This window comes from Cornus florida, unplaced genomic scaffold (assembly GCF_030987335.1).
Source record: "Cornus florida cultivar Cherokee Brave unplaced genomic scaffold, ASM3098733v1 CherokeeBrave_3.0.0_Hap2_Chr07, whole genome shotgun sequence".
NCBI lineage: Eukaryota > Viridiplantae > Streptophyta > Magnoliopsida > Cornales > Cornaceae > Cornus > Cornus florida.
In genome coordinates, this window is record NW_026775577.1 from 76702799 (window position 1) to 76723921 (window position 21123).

The 21123-nt window shown below is 35.2% G+C and overlaps 1 non-coding gene across 1 annotated transcript; it reads right to left on the bottom strand.

Annotated features, from left to right (window-relative positions):
- Positions 1-8327: 8327 nt before the first annotated feature.
- Positions 8328-8431, bottom strand: LOC132267994 (small nucleolar RNA R71). Its single transcript, XR_009469156.1, has one exon. It is a non-coding gene; the product is annotated as a small nucleolar RNA R71 (small nucleolar RNA).
- Positions 8432-21123: the final 12692 nt, after the last annotated feature.

Genomic DNA, 21123 nt, shown 5'->3' on the forward strand with positions numbered 1-21123 from the left:
TTTATTTGTTTTAATTGTATTTTTTAATTATTTAATTAATTATTTGACTAATTGCTTATGTGTTTAATTGAATTAGGTATTACTTGATTATTTGATTATGTGTCTATGTATTATTTGTATTTGTCTATGTGTTAATTGTTTAATTAGATTATGTGCTTAAATGGTGTTTTGATTAATTGTAAATTAAATGTTTTCTTTTCTTTTATTATTTTATTTTAATTTTCTTTTATGGTTATGGTTAGTAGTAATAGGCCAACCAATTGGGTCCCATGGACTACTTGGATAGGAGGTTGGATATGTATGGATTATTACCCATGGATAATGTATGTATATTTATAGATATATATTATATACATATATAAAAAGAAAAGTAATTTATTAATTATTTTTATGGTAACTTCGATAGTAATATTTAATCTGATGTATATGTTTTATATTTAAATAATAAAAATATACATAGATTTGATACGTGTTATGTTTTAAGTTACTTTATAATATTATGGTAACTTAAGTATTATTGGATAATCCATTAATAAATAATGGAATGTGTATAATTTATTTATTTAATAAACATATACATAAATTATATACGTAACATATTTTACTTACCTTTTTAATATATATATATATATATATAAAAGAGAAAGTAATTTATTAATTACTTTTATGGTAATTTGGGTAGTAATATTTAATCTGATGTATATATTTATTTAAATAATAAAAATATACATAGATTTGATACGTGTTATGTTTTAAGTTACTTTATGGTAACTTAAATATTATTGGATAATCCATTAATAAATAATGGAATGTGTATAATTTATTTATTTAATAAACATATACATAAATTATATACGTAACATATTTTGCTTACCTTTATAATATTTTTATTTTCATTTTTTTTTAGTTGACTTGGATTGGGAAAAGGGTTAGGGTTATTTTATTTAGCCTATAAATATATAGCTATAGGTTGTAAAAGGGGGTTAGAAATATTCACGTGATATATTCTAGAGAGAGAGAGTTAGAGAAGGAAGGAAGGAGGAGAAAAACTATGTAGAGAGAAAATCAAGGAAGAAGAAGTTTAACTTTCGATCCGAAAGTTTAAGGCAAGTTCTTCTTCTATCAATTTTCCCTTTGATTCGTGTTTCTATGCATGCCTAGGAAATTCCAGGATTTATTAAACACATAAAGTTAAATAATTATGCATGTTTAATTGATTAGAACATAGGTTTATGAAATTGGTTCATAGCTGCTCTTGTGTTATGAATTGATAAATGCATGATTTTGATTTGATTTCCGGTGTGAATTTTTATATGTTTACATTATGTATTTTTTTATATCTGTGGAATGATGGAACGTAGAAACATGCCTAGGATTCCTGAACATTAAATAGGAATTAGGTTTGGGTTTAAATAAATTTAAATAGACTCAATCATAATGATGCTTGCTATTTGAATGTTTTAAACAAACGAATGAATTTAATCTTTTAATATGTTTAAGCAATTGAGATTAAATGTGTAGGATGAATTGGATACGGAGAATGCTTATTTGACGGTATAATAAAATATCATCATGTATAAGATTCAGTTTGTGTAGGACATATGATATAGGAAGCTTAAATAAATAATAAGTCATTCATATTTAACTTGATATCATATCATCAAAGTTATTTCTGGATTATTTGATGTATTTCCTTAATCGTTACATCAATTGTTATATTATGTGGTTTAATGCACCGGTATGGGACGGTGGCATTCTAGGGACGGATTAACTTATCAGTTAAGTCCTACCTATTTTATATAAGGGAATGGATTAACTAAAATGTTAAGTCCTACTTATATTCAAGTCAGGTCAGCTGAACAAGTTAAATGACTTATGGAGGATTAATTTATTATATAAGGGAATGGATTAACTAAAATGTTAAGTCCTACTTATATTCAAGTCAGGTCAGCTGAACAAGTTGAATGACTTATGGAGGATTAATTTATACTGGATAGGATGGTTACTAAATTATATATATATAAGTATGGTGCCATGATATGAGCTTAAGTCTCAGGATCAGTGGTTAGGGTGCGTATATTGCCAGGGATGTGTAGCTAGATATAGTGTAGTTGTGTACCCTGGTAGGTCTAGGTACTCATGCCCACTATATGTGCGTTTTGCGTGTTGCCTACTATTCAGGTTGAGACAACCCTATAGTCTAGTGAGGTTCATTTAATGTGTGTGTGTGTAAATATATATATATATATATATATATATATATATACGGACTACTAGTTACTGTTGGATTGACTAGGATGTATACGTGTATCGGATCTCTGCTTGGACTGTAGTAGAATAGAACTTGTTTGTGGGTCTGACCCACCATTATTTTTTCAGGTGTTCGTCACGAGTAAAGGTTGTTCGTGCTGAGCGGGGATCAGTCTACTTCATTCTTCCGATTCTACATAGGAGTTCCTTTATGATTCAGTTTCCTATTTTAGATTACTGTCATTTGTTTAGTTTGGATTCTCTAGGGGTCCATACAGTATGGATTCCCGAGTTGTATTTTGGAGGATCAGTTGTATCAAAAAAGTTTATTAATTAATGGAAATATATTATGAGGTTTATTATTAGATTATCATTTTAGTTTCTTGTCAGCATTTTATTTATTTTTCTTTATTCTTTTGTACTCTGTGTTCGTTTATTATTAATTTGTTTTGATATCCTCGGGTATTCGGGCGTGGGCCTGGCCAACCCGCATTCGAAAATTCGGGTGTATCACAGGTTGCATATCATTAGAACGCTATTCAATTCCAACAAGTGCAGGCAGTTCATTTTTGGAGCTAGAATTGGATTTCAAGGAGAGCCACAAATTGGTTGAGAAGCATTGGAACAAGAAGTAAATCATTGTTATGGTTTTTATATATGCAACAGGAATTTTGTAAAATAACTGTCCTTCTCCTTGGAAGTGAGATTCCAAGTTGGTTCAGCCATATGTTTGAGAGTAGTGAAGAGAATGAAGGCCACTATTCAGTGTGTTTGCCGATGGATCCAAATTCTTAACTTTCTAATGCCACCGTATCACTTTTTTTCATTCTACAATTTTGAAACATAATTCTTCCCACTTCACTAAATTTATATACAGGAGTATATCTATATATAGAATTTCTAATTTACCTTTTCAACCTAATAAATAAATATACGCTGTGTATGTGTGTGTATATATATTTGTTGAAGAGTTTATCTTCTTAAATACAAACACCTCTTCTATTTTGAAATAAATATTATATATATTTTGCATAAAGAGTTACTTATGCATTTTATTTTAAAAAATACTTACAAACACTTGTACCCTTTCAACCTAAAAAAAAAAAAAAGGGATTGTATTTTAATTGCATGGCAATCTCTAACATTCAATCTCTCATTGTTTGTTTCAAAGTTGAAATACTACCAGATGCATCTGGGGAGACAATGTCCACCAAACATGGTCGAGATTACGACCCAAATTCTTACCATTCTAGAAAACTTTCGACGAGCGGACGAGGTGACAAGTACAACAAAGTCATATATGCAGATGGAAGGTTTGTAATTTCTCTCCCAATTATTTTCTCCAAATTAGAAAAGAATAATAATAGTAAATGTTATCGATCATCTTTGTGACATTTGGTTCTTTAAAAGGAATAAAGAAGATTTTATTGCTTACCTGAAAATTTGCATTTGATATATATATATATATATATATATATATATATATATATATATGAGGTAACGAAAGTTATGAAATAATTTAACAAGGAGCATGATTACTTTGAATTGCCAAAATAGGGTAATTTTGAATACATAAAGTTGAAAAAAAAAATTATATATATGAAGTATTAACATGCTCCTACAATATTATTTGCCCCAAGAATCACCTCTATGTCTTCTTCATGGAATCTCTAAAAGCTTTAGATTGTGTGAGCTTTAGAGAGAGTGTGAAGAAGAGAATATTTGTCTTGTGAAGAAAATATGAATTTTCTACAAAATGTGAACCAAGACTTGTATATCTCTAGGTTTATAATACCCCTACCTATACATAGACAAATCCTAAGATTGCCCGTAGCATACATGATAGTACATCCTATACTCCTTAGGAGTACCCTTAGGACATCCTATACTCTTCACACTATTTTCACTCTCTTACCATACTCCCATTATTGGGCTAGAGGTAACATTTGGCTAAAATGGACTTTATTAATTGGCCCGACCATCTCATGGCCCCAATTTAAATAAACCTATTTAATTATTTTTAATGACACTATATAAAAATAATTGAATTCCAATACAAGAATGGTAAAACCGCATGTTAATTTACGGAGAAAAACCCCTCCACACATAATTGGTTAATACACTAAATAAAATTGCTATTAATGCAATTGCATAATTAATCTTTTATTTTTACTCTGATGACATAACATTTGTTTTGATAAAATAATACATATTTGATAATATATATAAACCATTTTGTCAAAACCACACACCACACCAATTGCCTAAGGAAGTTGCTATGACTCTATTGTAATTTCTCAACTTATCATCGATCCTGTTCAAATTCTTCACATATAGAGAGTTCATCCGCCATCACCTTATAAAAATATCTTTATGATTCATTGTGGCCTATGCATGAACACTCAACCTTACTAGCAGATCTAGGGGTGAACTTGGGTGGGCTCAAGCCCATCCCAAAAGAAATATATATTTTTTACTATTCTAATTTTTAGCTGAGCCAAAAAAAATAATAATAATAGTAAAAAATAAAAAATATATATATTACTGTTATTAGCCCAACCAAAATAATATTAAGCCACCCCATTGACAATTTCTGAATTCGCCCTTACTTATCCTACACATAAATCAACCCGCATAGTCAAAGGACACCTGGAACCATTTCATCAACGGATTAATACACTATGTTCACCCTATATATATATATATATATATATATATATATATATATATATATACACGCCCATCCCAAAAGAAATATATATTTTTTACTATTCCTATTTTTAGCTGAGCCAAAAAAATAATAATAATAGTAAAAAATAAAAAATATATATATTACTATTATTAGCCCAACCAAAATAATATTAAGCCACCCCATTGACAATTCCTGAATTCGCCCTTACTTATCCTACACATAAATCAACCCGCATAGTCAAAGGACACCTGGAACCATTTCATCAACGGATTAATACACTATGTTCACCCTATATATATATATATATATATATATATATATATATATATATATATATAAAGCATCAAAACCACATATTCATGAATGTGATCTATACCCCATTCATTGGCTTGAAGGGCACATAGTTTCAACAACAGGGAATGAAAGAGATGAGATTATTGATGAGCATTGAAAAGTGCGCATTTAAACCTGTTAAGCTTAAGCATTCTAGTACCTTTATCTATCTTACTTTGCCATTTTAGACTTATTATGTGTTATTTATATTTTCAGGCACTAATCCCAAAATTGAGCTAACTCAGCCAAATAAGAGCTTAATTGAAGCAATTCTGAGATAAACCAAAGGAGGGAGCAAAGTGGAGAAAGAAAGGAGCAAAAAGGAATCAAGTTGTGCAGCTGAAAAGTTCGATCGATCCAACTTAGAGTTCGATCGATCGAACATCTATGATCGATCACAGTACTTCTCGATAGATCTAACCTTGGCCTTTGCTGAAATTCCAAGTTCGATCGATCGAACATCACCTTCGATCGATCGAACCCTATTTTGTCCTATTCAAATGATTGATCTTATCCACAGCTGTACGCCTACCAACCACTTTTGTCTTTTTCCCCATAAATATCTTGAAAATATCCCAGCCTTGTCATTATCCGGAGGAGTCAGACCACTTCGATCGATCTAAGATGCAGTTCGATTGATCGAACCCATTTTCGATCGATCCAAGTTAAGGTTCGATCGATCGAACTTCCTCCAGCAAGAAAAAGTTAAAGTCCAGCTCATTTATTCCGTCCTTCATCCAATGATTGGAGAATATGCCTTGCACGACCACAGCTCATCATGGGGTGTATTTGACCTACCTATATAAGGAATATGATACACTTTTTGAGGGAGTCTCTTGTCACACATTGAAAATCATCTTGGAGGCTATTCTTGGAGAGGAAGAAGGGAGAAAGCTAGAGCAACCTTTGGAGGAGACCTTCATCATCAAGGAGCAGATTTTCACCATGGATTTAGCCCTTGAGGGTTGGAGCTTCATCATCATGAGTGGCTAGACATCCTTTTGGGGCTAGAGTTAGCCCCAAACATGCTTTCTTTACCTAATCTTGTGTAATTTTGAGGGATTTGTGTTGTAATGCATATTTTGACTCTTGAACTTATGAAGATCTTGATTATTCATTGAGTTCTATGGATTAATGCTTCTAATTGATCATTTTCTCTATCTATATGTCTATGTATGCTAGAGTAGATGATCACCTCTAGATTTAATGTTATTGATGCATGTCTATGTGTATTAATGCCTTTAATCTTGAGATTGTCAAAATATGAAGTTCTTAATGTAATGCTCTTGTTATGTCTCTAGATGGTTCATACTTATTCCTTGATGGATTGTGCTTCTCTTTTAAGTAGTGTAGTGTTAGTTGGGGAAACAATTCATGCTTGTTCTTTGATGTTCCATGCTTTTGAATGCAAGAAGCATATGCTCTAATATTGTGGTGTAATGGAATTTTGAGCTTAATGAAGGATTAATGACTAGTTATGATATGTTGTATCTTTCACATGTGTTTAGACAATTTATTCCTCTCCCAATAGATATTTTGTACCTCTCACATGATGTTTAGATAATACATGTTTAACTAAATCATCCTTATGGATTGCTTGGACTATGAGCTTAATGAAAGGTTCAATGACTTGAATTGTTATTTTGTTATCTTCACATGATGTTTAGACAATATATTCCTCTACCAATAGATGTATTGTGGCCTCACACATGTTGATTGAGACAATTTGCACTTGTTGAGTCACCCTTACCAATTGAATGTCTTTTACACACACAACATTGTTGCAACACATTCATTTCCCTCATTAGTCACTTGATTATGGTTTGGAATAGTATTGTTTGGTGGTGATCTCTACACCCCAAGACCTTTCCTTCTTACTTACTCTTTATCTTATTGCATTGCTTTATTATAGTTTAGCTCATTTAGTATAATCAACCAACCAATCAATTGTGTGATCACTCGACCTACTAACCCTAATTACCATAGTTTCACAATTCGATACACCATCAAATCCCTTGGGACGATCCCTACTCGCCCTATCTATATTTTATATAGAGAAAGGTAGTAGCGGCTTTCTATAAATGTAAAACTTGGCCACCTCCTAAATTCATAACTCTTCAAGCTTGACTTGGTATCGCGACCCTTGTAAAGGACCGGTCAGTTTTTGGCGCCGTTGCCGGGGATTTTAAATTGGCAACGTCGAATTGTGAAATTCAATTAGGATTAGTATTCTTTTGATCGTGTCTTTACTTTCTTTTTATTTCCTGTTTTTTTTTTGATTACTTATTAAGTTTGTTCTTCATTAACAAGGTGCATTGAGCAAGGAGCTAGCAAAGAACTTCAAAGCTAAGGAGCAAAGCAAGCAAAAAGGAAAAAATGCTAAAAATGAAGAGTTGCTAAAATTTTTTTTACTAAGCTAAGCTTTTAAATTTGGAGTTGAAGTGCTAAAGGACCATTGTGAGACCTTCTTACTCAATCTCCTTCGTTAAATCGGGGGCCCATGTGGTGGCATTGCATATCATTGAAAGCATGGGAGTATGGGAATTATTGTATATGGAGGAAGTTGTTGATATTTGACTTGTTGTGGAGGAGAAGTGTTTGTTTGATTGCTTTGTTGTGATTTGTAGTCTTTACTTGATCATTCACTCTAGGCATTCACATGGAAAACCTAGAGGGTAATCTTGGCTACCTAGACCCGCATTTCATGCAAAACCTTCCTCCCGATCAATACGGTCTCGGAGCTCAAGCTCCAATGCCTCCAATGGTACTTCGTGACTATTATGATCTCCATGCATACCATGCACCTTCTTGTATCATGTTGCCTAATTTCGAGACAAATCAATATGAAATCAAGCCTGAAACTATTCAATTGTGTCCACTTTTCTATGGTCTAAATGATGAGGAAGTGATTAGACTACTCATTTTCCCTTTCACACTCAAAAGCAAGGCAAAGCATTGGTTCAATACTTTGGAAGCAAATTCTATAACTTCTTGGATGCAAATGCAAAATGAATTTTTAAAAAAGTTTTATCCCATGAGTTTGACCAATGCTATGCGTACTTCAATTAGAAATTTTTCTCAAAAAGAAGGGGAGTTATTATATGAGGCTTGGGAAAGATTGAATGACTTGCTAGGGAAATGCCCACATCATGGCATTCCAAAATGGCAAGTGGTTCAATACTTCTATGAGAGACTATCCGACATTCATAAAGACATTGTTGATACATCATGTGGAGGATCATATTTTGGAAAACATGAGAATGACATTTGGCAACTCTTTGAGAAGATGAGCAAAAACTCTTTACAAAAATTTTATACTTCTCAAATTGACCATGAAAGAAAAGAGAAGAAGAAAAATTCTCAAGTTTGTCAAATAGAGAGTTCAATGGGAATTGTAGCCGAGATTAAAACTCTTTCTCAAAAGTTTGACCAATTCTTGTTAAATCAAAAACCGGCTAACAATTCATATCCTTATCATCATACCTCTCAAATGAATGAGCCTTGTATGACATGTTCAAGTGTTTTGCACACTACTTTTGATTGTCCCCACGGACATGCTTATAATGAACACTATGAACAAGTCAATGCTACATTTGCTCAACCCTATTCCAATGCTTATGTTCCAAGGTGGAATGAACATCCAAATTCTTTTCAAGCTCAGAATTTTCAAAACAAGTACATTCCACCTCACAAGAGAAATGAAAGTTTTCAAGGGTTCACTCCTTCATATCATCAAAGAATGAATAATTCTTCACATCCTCAAATGTATGAATTCCAAATGGAGCATCATCCTCCTCATGCACTTCATAATAATTCTACATTTGAAGATAATGTTTTAATGGCTTTGGATAGCCTAGAGAAGAACACAAATTTGTTGCATTCACACTCTCAATCTATATCAAAGCTAGAGTCACAAATCGGGATCATAGCTAATGCATCGAATGCAAGGGAAGTGGGTAAGTTACCTAGTCAACCTGAGAGGAACCCAAAAGCTCAATTTTGTGTGGAGGCAAACTCTACATCGGAGAATGCCTCACAAGTTCAAACACAAGCAATCACTACTTTGAGAAGTGGTAAGCAAGTTGACAATAAGGTTGAGTTGCCAAAGGAGGATAGTGAATCGGTGCAACCAAATTTTGTCACTTATCAAAATTCCAATTCCATACCTATCTCTTTGGATGAGAATATTCCAAATCGGAATACTCAATCTTCATCATCTTCTCAAGTGCTAAAATGTCATGAGCCAAAAGCTCCTTTCCTTTATGCTTTGAGAGAAACCTTGCCTCAAGAGAGGCAAGATGGGAAAATACTTGACATGATGGATGTTTTCAAGCAAGTGAACATAAATCTTCCCCTCTTAGATGCAATTAGGCAAATGCTGCCTTATGCCAAATTCTTGAAAGATCTTTGCACACAAAAGAGGAGGAACAAAGGACAAGGTCCTAAGAAAGTGTTCATCATGGAGCAAGTGAGCTCCATTCTTCAACAAAATACTCCACTCAAATGCAAAGACCCCGGTGCTCCAACCATTTCATGTGTAATTGGAAATCACGAGATCCGTAGAGCTCTTCTTGACTTAGGTTCAAGTGTTAACTTGATTCCTTATTTTGTGTATGTCCAATTGGGGTAAAATGAGTTAAAGCCAACCTTGGTGGTGCTTCAAATGGCTGATAGATCCGTCAAAACACCTAGGGGTATGGTTGAGGGCATCCTTGTCAAAGTAGATAAATTCTACTTTCCGGTTGATTTTGTAGTGTTAGACACTGAACCGGTTGCTAATCCCACTACCCAAATCCCAATCATCTTGGGAAGACCATTCCTTGCCACCGCCAATGCCACTATCAATTGTAGGTCCGGAATCATGGATCTTTCTTTTGGCAACATGTTGGTCAAACTCAATGTTTTTAATGCAAGTCAACATCCCATAGATGAAGATGAGTGTTATGTTATTGATGTGTTAGATGAGGTTGTTGAGGAATCAATTCCCACAATGATCATGAAACAACCGCTTGAGGATGATCTCTCATCTCTTTTATCCGATGATCCTCTTGCCTTATGTCTTCTTGAAATGTATGAGAGTTGTGGGTTTGATAATGAAAATTCAATCAATGAAGTAAGCAATATAATGGAATCCGTAGCAAGTTTGAATTGTCCACCATGGAAAACTCCAATTGAGCCTCTTCCTTCACTTTCTAGTACTCCTCCGGTTCTATCTTTGGTATCTCCACCAACTCTTGAGCTAAAAACTTTGCCTTCTAATCTTAAGTATGCATTTCTAGGTCCTCACGACACTCTTCCGGTTATCATCTCTTCAAGCCTAGATGAGGACCAAGAAAATGCTCTTCTTAATGTACTTAAAGAAAACAAAGAAGCTATAGGGTGGAGTGTGGCGGACCTTAAGGGAATTGATCCTTCCATTTGTATGCATCGTATACTCATGGAAGAGGGTACAAAACCCTTTAGGGATGCCCAAATGAGATTGAATCCTAACATGAAAGAGGTAGTTAAGAAAGAAGTAGTGAAGCTTTTGGATGCCAGAATCATCTACCCAATCTCCGATAGCAAATGGGTGAGTCCTACACAAGTAGTTCCCAAGAAGTCGGGAATTACCGTGGTTGAAAATGCTAAAGGTGAGGAAATCTCTAAGCGCACCACCAACTCATGGCGTATGTGCATTGATTACCGAAAATTGAATGCCGCCACTAGAAATGATCATTTCCCTTTGCCCTTCATTGATCAAATCTTAGAGAGATTGGCGGGGCAACAATACTATTGCTTCCTAGATGGATATTCCGATTACAACCAAGTGGCCCTTGACCCATTAGACCAAGAGAAAACCACTTTTACATGTCCATTTGGCACATTTGCTTATAGACGGATGCCTTTTGGTTTGTACAATGCTTCTGCTACATTCCAAAGGTGTATGATGTCTATCTTTTCAGATATGGTGGAAGAGTATCTTGAGGTCTTCATGGATGATTTTTCTGTTTTTGGGTCTTCCTTTGATGCTTGCCTCAAAATTTTGGACTTAGTGCTTAAAAGATGCCGTGAAACAAACCTTGTTCTTAGTTGGGAAAAGAGCCATTTCATGGTTCAAGAGGGAATTGTTTTGGGTCACGTCATATCTAGAAGAGGAATTGAGGTAGATAAGGCGAAAGTTGAACTCATCTCTGAACTACCCCCACCTTCAACGGTGAGGGAAGTTCGCTCTTTTCTAGGTCATGCCGGCTTCTATCGCCGCTTCATCAAGGACTTTAGCAAAATCGCTAGACCTTTGTGCAATCTTCTTGCCAAGGATACTCCTTTCGTCTTTGATCAAGCATGCCTAGACGCCTTTCATAAATTGCGTACTTCATTGTCATCTGCTCCTATCATGCAACCTCCTAATTGGTCTTTGCCCTTTGAAATTATGTGTGATGCTTCTGACTATGCCATGGGGGCAGTTTTGGGCCAACGAGTAGGTAAGCTCCCTTGTGCCATATACTATGCAAGCAAACCCTTCTCAGGAGCTCAATTGAATTACTCCACTACCGAGGAGGAATTACTTGCTGTAGTATATGCTCTTGATAAGTTCCGCTCTTATTTGCTAGGATCTAAGGTTATTGTTTACTCTGATCATGCTGCATTGAGACATCTTTTAACAAAGAGGGAAACAAAACCTAGATTGATTAGATGGATTTTACTCCTCTAGGAATTCGATTTTGAAATCAAGGACAAAAAGGGCACCGAAAATGTGGTTGCTGATCATCTTTCTAGATTACAAATAGAGCCTTTCCCTAGTCCTCCAATTCATGATTCCTTCCTGGATGAACAACTTTTTCAAGTCTCAAATGGAATAATGCCTTGGTTTGCTGATATTGTGAATTATTTGGCAATAGGCAAGCTTCTAACCTCTTGGTCAAAGAACGACAAAAATTGTTTCTTTGCCAACATCCGGAATTACTATTGGGAAGACCCTGTTTTATACCGCTATTGTCCCGATCAAATTGTGAGAAGATGCATTCCGGAGAGTGAAATCCCAAGTGTCATAGTGTTTTGCCACATACTTGCATGTGGTGGGCATTTTAGTGCAAAGAAGACCGCCCTAAAGGTTCTTCAAAGTGGGCTCTTTTGGCCCACTATTCATAGAGATGCCTACAACTTTTGCAAGTCGTGTGAGAGGTGTCAAAAGATGGGAACAATGTCTAAAAGAGATATGATGCCATTAACCAATATATTGGTTGTTGAAATTTTTGATATTTGGGGCATTGATTTCATGGGTCCATTTCCCATGTCATATGGTTATCAATACATTCTTCTTGCCGTTGATTATGTTTCTAAGTGGGTTGAGGCTTGTGCTACCAAAACGAATGATCACTCCGTGGTCATTCAATTCATTAAATCCAATATCTTTGCTCGTTTTGGTATGCCAAGGGCTATGATAAGTGATGGAGGAAAGCATTTTTGCAATCAATTCTTGAGGCAATTATTTCTTAAGTACTCCGTAACTCACAAAGTAGCCACTCCCTACCATCCTCAAACAAGTGGACAAGTTGAAGTGTCTAACCGGGAAATTAAGCATATCCTTGAGAAAACGGTTAACACCACCCGGAAAGATTGGTCAAGAAAGCTAAATAATGCTTTGTGGGCTTACCGGATGGTATATAAGACTCCCATTGGCATGTCCCCTTATAGAATTGTTTATGGGAAGCCTTGCCATCTTCCGGTTGAGCTAGAACACAAAGCCTTTTGGGCAGTTAAAAAGCTCAATTTTGACCTAGCCAAAGCCGGAGAGAATAGGCTACTACAATTGAGTGAATTGGAAGAGCTAAGGCACAATGCTTATGATAATGCCAAGCTCTACAAAGAAAGAACCAAAGCCTTCCATGATAAGCATATTGTGAAGAAGTCCTTAGAACCCGGTCAAAAAGCTTGGCTTTTCAACTATAGGTTAAAACTCTTTCCCGGCAAATTGAGAACCAAGTGGGAATGTCCCTATGAAATTATCTCGGTTGCACCGTATGGAGTGGTAGAGATACAAGACTTGAAGAAGGGGAACATCTTCAAGGTGAATGGGCAAAGATTGAAACCATACACAGAGGGTCATGTCTTTCAAAGACATTTAGAGGCTGCAAATCTTATTGACCCGGTGTATAAACATATTGATGAAGATTTTGATAAGAACTTAAAAACATCTTTTGAGTTAAATCCAACAAGTTCTTCCAAGAACCATTTGTTGGGTGGAACTCAAAACATTTCTCAACCCAAAAAGGAGGGGATGCATCACAAAATCTTTGATCCGGGCTGAAAGAGCCCAAGGTCTTGCTAGAGACGTTAAAGACTAGCACCGAAACTCGTAGGATGTCAAAACCCTATTCCTCCCTCATTTCTATCTTGCATTTTGATTCTTGCGAAGTCTAGATACTGTTTTTGTGGTTCATATACATTGGAAGGAACTGAGTAAGGGATTGCATGAGCATTCAAGTCATTTTGAGCATTTAGGCATAATTTCGATCGATCTAAGTTTTGGTTCGATCGATCGAACATTGGTTCAATCGATCCAACTATGGACTCGATTGATCCAGCTCTCATTTTGCACCCAACACTTAGAAAAATTTTGGACCTGCATCCAAATTCCAAAATGCATGCTCTCAGGATCTCCAAATTTTCAAAAGTTCGATCGATCGTAAACCATTTCGATCGATCGAACTACCTTTCGATCGATCCAACATGTGGTTCGATCGATCACGAGTTCCAACACTTAGAAAAATTTTCAGGCCTCATCCATTTTTCAAAAATGTATGCTCTCGGGACTTTTCAAAATTTTTCATGTTCGATCGATTGAATTCCAAGTTCAATCGATCCAAGGTTCCAACACGTGTCAACTTTTAAGCCCTTAAACTTGTACATTCTTTATCCTCTTCGATCGATCGAAATCTTTCTTCGATCGATCGAAATTTGCATCTCATTAATTTAATATCCTTTGATTTTTCAAAATTCAAATTCAAAAAAAAAAAAAAAATTAGAGTGGAGACCTAGTCGATCGAACTCTTCATATCGTGTTTTTAAAATAAAACCGAGTTGGATCGATACACTTGGATCGATCCAACCTCGAAACAAACCCTAACCCTAAGTCTCCCTTTCTCTCAATCTTAAGCTCAATCCGGCCAACCTCCATCCCAATCATCTTCCCCATCTCCGGCGAGCTAATTCCGCCAAGGATAAGCTCCATTTTCATCGCGGCTTTGCCCCTTCTCTCTCATCTCATCTCTCTCGGTTTAGAGGTAAACCGAATGCAATTTTCTTGATTCCAAGCTTAAATTGATGCATGTTATTGATTGTTTTGTTAAATCATGTTCAATATATATGAATCATTCATTGTTGAAGCTTCAATTTCATGATTACATGCTATATATACACACATGCATTCGGCCGAACCAAAATTGGGGGTTTTTGATTTGATTTGAAGTTGGGGAGTGTTTGGGTGTTGTTGATTGTATGAATGGTGTGTAGATGGGCCCACAAACACATTTGTGTGGGCCCCGTACTCTAGATCTCACAGATCTGCGACTTTTCAAATTCGGCATTCACACAGTTCGATCGAGCGAACTTGTGCTTTGATCGATCGAAGTAGTGAGCTTCATTTCACTACCTTCGATCGATCCAATCTTGTGTCGTCTTCATGCTATCTTTATATGCACAATGCCTGTGATATTCCACATTGGATGCATTTCATACCTACATTGCTTAGCATGATTCACATTTCATCACTGTCATAGATTCATGTCATCCATATTTTGTCTATCTTATTTGACATGAATATTTCTATATTATGCTTCAAATTATTTATTCTGGTACTGATTTCCATTGCAAGTTTTTCTGTTTGCAGACCATGGATACAAATGCCACTTCTTCTGCTTCTGCCATTTCTGAGCCTCATGATCCGATGCCTTGCTTTGAAGAGCGATTTCAGATTCTTGAGGATATGCTAGTTGCCCTTAGAGCTAACTTTGCTACCCTTCGTTTGACTCTAGTGGCTGCCCTCAGGAATGAAATTGTTTGCCTGCACGGAGAGATATTGACTGCTATTGAGGGCCTCACCAACGAAATCCGCACAATCCACCCTACGCATCCCGCTCCCTCTATCTGATATCTTTCTATGCTCTATATCTCTGATATGCCTCTGCCACATTTGTGATACTTTTATTTTTGCAGCCAGACCTGTCGGCTTTGACTCTGGATGTATTGCACTTTATTATCATTTCTTATCTATTATGGATGTTTTGTGATTTTATCTTGATCTATCACTGTTTGATCCATCAGGTGCATCCCAATCGCTTCAGTGAGAGAGTACCACCCGATTTTTTAGGACCACCTTACACCTCTCTCTATTATCTATCTTTCATCCCATTTACACTTGCATGTCCACTGTGCACTGATTATCCTACTTTGTTATCTAATGAGTTTATCCGAGTGCAAACTTTTCAGGACCACAGTTTATCCCAAGTTTGGGGGGGCCATGCCACCCACTTTGGATACTTCTATCCCGATCATTCATGTCTAAAGCACTGGTATACTCTTTCCTTTGTTCTCTTCACACATTGAGGACAATATGCAATTTAAGTTTGGGGGTATTGGTGTATGTTTCAGTGTTGCTTTAAAATTCAAATTTTGAGCATGTTTTGTGTATTTGAGGGATATTTCTATACTTGGTCCATTTCTAGCTATGATTTTGATCTTTTGAGGACTATATTGCTTAAAATTTAAAAATTGCTTGACTTGAGAGTCCAATACTCCTTGTATGCCTTTTAAATGCCATTTAGGAGTAAATTTTTCAAAAAAAAAAAAAAAAAATTAATATCATGCTTGCACTTGTGGTCCACATCATCTTGATTCTGTGATTGTTTTGAGATTCATTCTAGGATTCTACACTAGCACCGGCGCACGCTAGCATTCAATTGTGGGGTACATGCTTTGTTAATTATTGAATTGGTTATATCCCAATTGGGCTAGTAGTGCATTGAAAGCTTTCATTCTTGATAAAGGTGGATAACAACCCCTTTTCATTGAGTAGCCGGGATTCTTGCCTCATTAAGCAGTGAACTTCTCGCGTCGAAAGGTGGAGGGCCCAAACTCTAGGTTAATAATTGATTAAAAAAAAAAAAGAAGAAGAAGAAGTTGCAAAAGCAATAAAAGTGAGGACTTCTCCCAAAAGGCGAGAAGTGGGAAATGATTAGATGGTTGTTGTCTTGATTTGTAACCTAGTTAATTTGAGTTTGTAAGTCCGTTGGGGTGTCTTAACACCTAATGCCTTAAAGCCATCTGGTTTGGGAGTCATTGACCTAAAGCTCGCTACATGAATCTTCTAGAAAGCTTAAGAGATCAACACATTGCACAATATTTCCATCTTTGATCCTCAATAAAAAAAATAAAAAAAAAAGAAGAAGAAGAAAATGAGTGAAAAGAATAAGCGCACCTAGAACAATAAAGCTTTAATAAAAGGTCCACTCTCTTATCTTGATGATCGGTACTAGACTTGTGTGCTAGTTTGAGGGTAAGGATGTGATTACTTCTCTAGTTGGCTAAGATAGCAACACACTTGATGCCGGACCTCTCACATGGATTCTAGACTTGTTTCGATTTTCATGATCATTTTCTTGATATGTGGAGGACCATACTTACTTGCTTGATATTGAAATTTTGGGAGATTGCTTAGAAACGGTTGAAAAATTGCATACTTGAGGTAGTTTTCTCCCAATGCTTGTTTGCAATATTGGTGCCTCTTTTGAAAGAATGAGCTTAATGTTTGTGGGTACCATTTCTGGAAACCCTCACGAGACTTTAGTCGTCCACTAGGGGTAACCTAGGGGTTTAAAAGGCTTGTTGCATATGCTAAATGCAATCGTGTTCCCTATGAAAATGGTGTTATCATTTTACTTGCTTTACAGTTTATACTTGTATAGTTGTTTATTTCATTCCTTTACTTCTTAGTTCATTGCTAGGGACTAGCAATATTTAAGTTTGGGGGTGTGATGAGCACTGAAAAGTGCGCATTTAAACCCGTTAAGCTTAAGCATTCTAGTACCTTTATCTATCTTACTTTGCCGTTTTAGACTTATTACGTGTTATTTATATTTTCAGGCACTAATCCCAAAATTGAGCTAACTCAGCCAAATAAGAGCTTAATTGAAGCAATCCTGAGATAAACCAAAGGAGGGAGCAAAGTGGAGAAAGAAAGGAGCAAAAAGGAATCAAGTTGTGCAGCTGAAAAGTTCGATCGATCCAACTTAGAGTTCGATTGATCGAACATCTATGATCGATCACAGTACTTCTTGATAGATCCAACCTTGGCCTTTGCTAAAATTCCAAGTTCGATCGATCGAACATCACCTTTGATCGATCGAACCCTATTTTGTCCTATTCAAATGATTGATCTTATCCACAGCTGTACGCCTACTAACCACTTTTGTCTTTTTCCCCATAAATATCTTGAAAATATCCCAGCCTTGTCATTATTCGGAGGAGTCAGACCACTTCGATCGATCCAAGATGCAGTTCGATCGATCAAACCCATTTTCGATCGATCCAAGTTAAGTTTCGATCGATCGAACTTCCTCCAGCGAGAAAAAGTTAAAGTCCAGCTCATTTATTCCGTCCTTCATCCAATGATTGGAGAATATGCCTTGCACGACCATAGCTCATCATGGGGTGTATTTGACCTACCTATATAAGGAATATGATACATTTTTTGAGGGAGTCTCTTGTCACACATTGAAAATCATCTTGGAGGCTATTCTTGGAGAGGAAGAAGGGAGGAAGCTAGAGCAACCTTTGGAGGAGACCTTCATCATCAAGGAGCAGATTTTCACCATGGATTTAGCCCTTGAGGGTTGGAGCTTCATCATTATGAGTGGCTAGACATCCTTTTGGGGCTAGAGTTAGCCCCAAACATGCTTTCTTTACCTAATCTTGTGTAATTTTGAGGGATTTGTGTTGTAATGCATATTTTGACTCTTGAACTTATGAAGATCTTGATTATTCATTGAGTTCTATGGATTAATGCTTCTAATTGATCATTTTCTCTATCTATATGTCTATGTATGCTAGAGTAGATGCTCACCTTTAGATTTAATGTTATTGATGCATGTCTATGTGTATTAATGCCTTTAATCTTGAGATTGTCAAAATATGAAGTTCTTAATGTAATGTTCTTGTTATGTCTCTAGATGGTTCATACTTATTCCTTGATGGATTGTGCTTCTCTTTTAAGTAGTGTAGTGTTAGTTGGGGAAACAATTCATACTTGTTCTTTGATGTTCCATGCTTTTGAATGCAAGAAGCATATGCTCTAATATTGTGGTGTAATGGAATTTTGAGCTTAATGAAGGATTAATGACTAGTTATGATATGTTGTATCTTTCACATGTGTTTAGACAATTTATTCCTCTCCCAATAGATATTTTGTACCTCTCACATGATGTTTAGATAATACATGTTTAACTAAATCATCCTTATGGATTGCTTGGACTATGAGCTTAATGAAAGGTTCAATGACTTGAATTGTTATTTTGTTATCTTCACATGATGTTTAGACAATATATTCCTCTACCAATAGATGTATTGTGGCCTCACACATGTTGATTGAGACAATTTGTACTTGTTGAGTCACCCTTACCAATTGAATGTCTTTTACACATACAATATTGTTGCAACACATTCATTTCCCTCATTAGTCACTTGATTATGGTTTGGAATAGTATTGTTTGGTGGTGATCTCTACACCCCAAGACCTTTCCTTCTTACTTACTCTTTATCTTATTGCATTGCTTTATTATAGTTTAGCTCATTTAGTATAATCAACCAACCAATCAATTGTGTGATCACTCGACCTACTAACCCTAATTACCATAGTTTCACAATTCGATACACCATCAAATCCCTTGGGACGATCCCTACTCGCCCTATCTATATTTTATATAGAGAAAGGTAGTAGTGGCTTTCTATAAATGTAAAACTTGGCCACCTCCTAAATTCACAACTCTTCAAGCTTGACTTGGTATCGCAACCCTTGTAAAGGACCGGTCAATTATATAAGTTGTTTGATAATGCATTAGAAAGAAGTCAATTAAACTAATTTTAATAATAAGAATTTCAAGTGCCAGGAGCTAATTCTAGTTTTGTGATGTCGAAACTTGTGGTCTACTGGGATAAAACACGAAACAGTGATGAGTGATGAGTGACGAGTGATGAAGACTGAAGAGTTGTTTTTCTTTTTCTTGTCTTTGATCCCATTGATATGCTAAGTCTAAAATATTTTCTTAAACCCCAAGGGAAGGAATTAGACCACTTTTTCTGAGGGGTGTAACTTCTCCAAATTTATCTTATTAATTATTTAACTTCCCTAGTGGCAAGGACTTTCATTAAAAATGCAAGAAGGTTAATTTTCAAATATTTGTTAGAATTGTTTTTCAGTTTTGCTAGATGATTTATATGAAACAAGCTAAAGATGGTTTTTGTTGGACAGTGTATGTAGATTAAATGCGTTTGAAAAATGATCTGAAACCTTGGAAGAAGGTGATGCTTGCTTTATGAGAGGGGACTTCTTTGTTTCTCATTGTAGTTGAAAGTGAAACCTGTTTATAAGCTTTTTGCTTTTATTTTGTTCAGACTGTTGGGATTTATATATCGACATAGCAAATTCTTATTTGGATTTTGAATTAAAGTGACACATGTTCCTAAGATATCTGAAATATTTATACTTTATACAATTAGTGAATTCAATGTATTATGTTTCAATTCATTATGAAATTGATAGTGTCCACTTGATTACAAGACATATTTATATGTATGTGATGATGATCAATACATGAACACAAATAGTAATCATAAAAAGTTCATAGTCGGTAATTATGAATGGACTCGTTATTAATTAAAAGTTGAACTGGATCTGCGTTAAGTTGAGATATACTGCGAGAGCCGTCATATGCAATTGCTCCCTATCATCGTCATGACATTTGATTCTTAAGCATGAGAGAAGTGTAGACTTTTTTATTAATTAGTAATTACTTTGATTTGTTCAGCAGATTCTTTGGAATTCATAGACCGACACTTTGAGTAATTATGTAATTAATAGTTAGAGTGTTATATTTTCTATATTTCCATCATTGTTACTTGTATTTATTTTGTATTGATTATGGTTAATCATAAACTAAATTCGAAGGCCTTCGTGTGTTTTTAGACAAAATGATTTTCTATATATTTATTTATTTAAATTATTATTTTTGTCAAACAAATATTTTATTGTGATCAAGCCGGAAATAATCAAAGGTACGAAAATAAATATATTAATTTAGTAGTCGGGTTGATGGCTTTATTTATCCGATAACTAATTATGCATAGAGGGGTCAAAATGCAACATTGACTTAGAGGTTATTTATTATTTAATTAGAATTCAATTAATTTCTTTGAGTAGAGTAGAAATTAATTTATAAATTAATTCAATTGGGTCCGTGGATCGGGTTAATTATTAATTCATTGTAGCTAAGAAAATAATAAACCCAAAGGATTCTCACTCATAGCCCAACTTGATATTTAAGACCCATTATATTTGAGATATCACGCAAATTTTAGAGATTGAGAAAAATATATTGTTTTCAATTATTATTTTTATTTTGCCTATATATACATGGGGTCCATGTATACTTTAGGTTACGCCTTTGTGTAATATTTTTGGAAGATAAGAAAAAAAATTCTCTCTCTAGAATTTTAGGGTTAGTGTTCTCATCTAATAGAGGCTCCCACAAGCTTAGCTCATTCATGGAGGTTCCCACATGCTTAGCTCTCTAAGGTTATTCATATAAACTTATGGG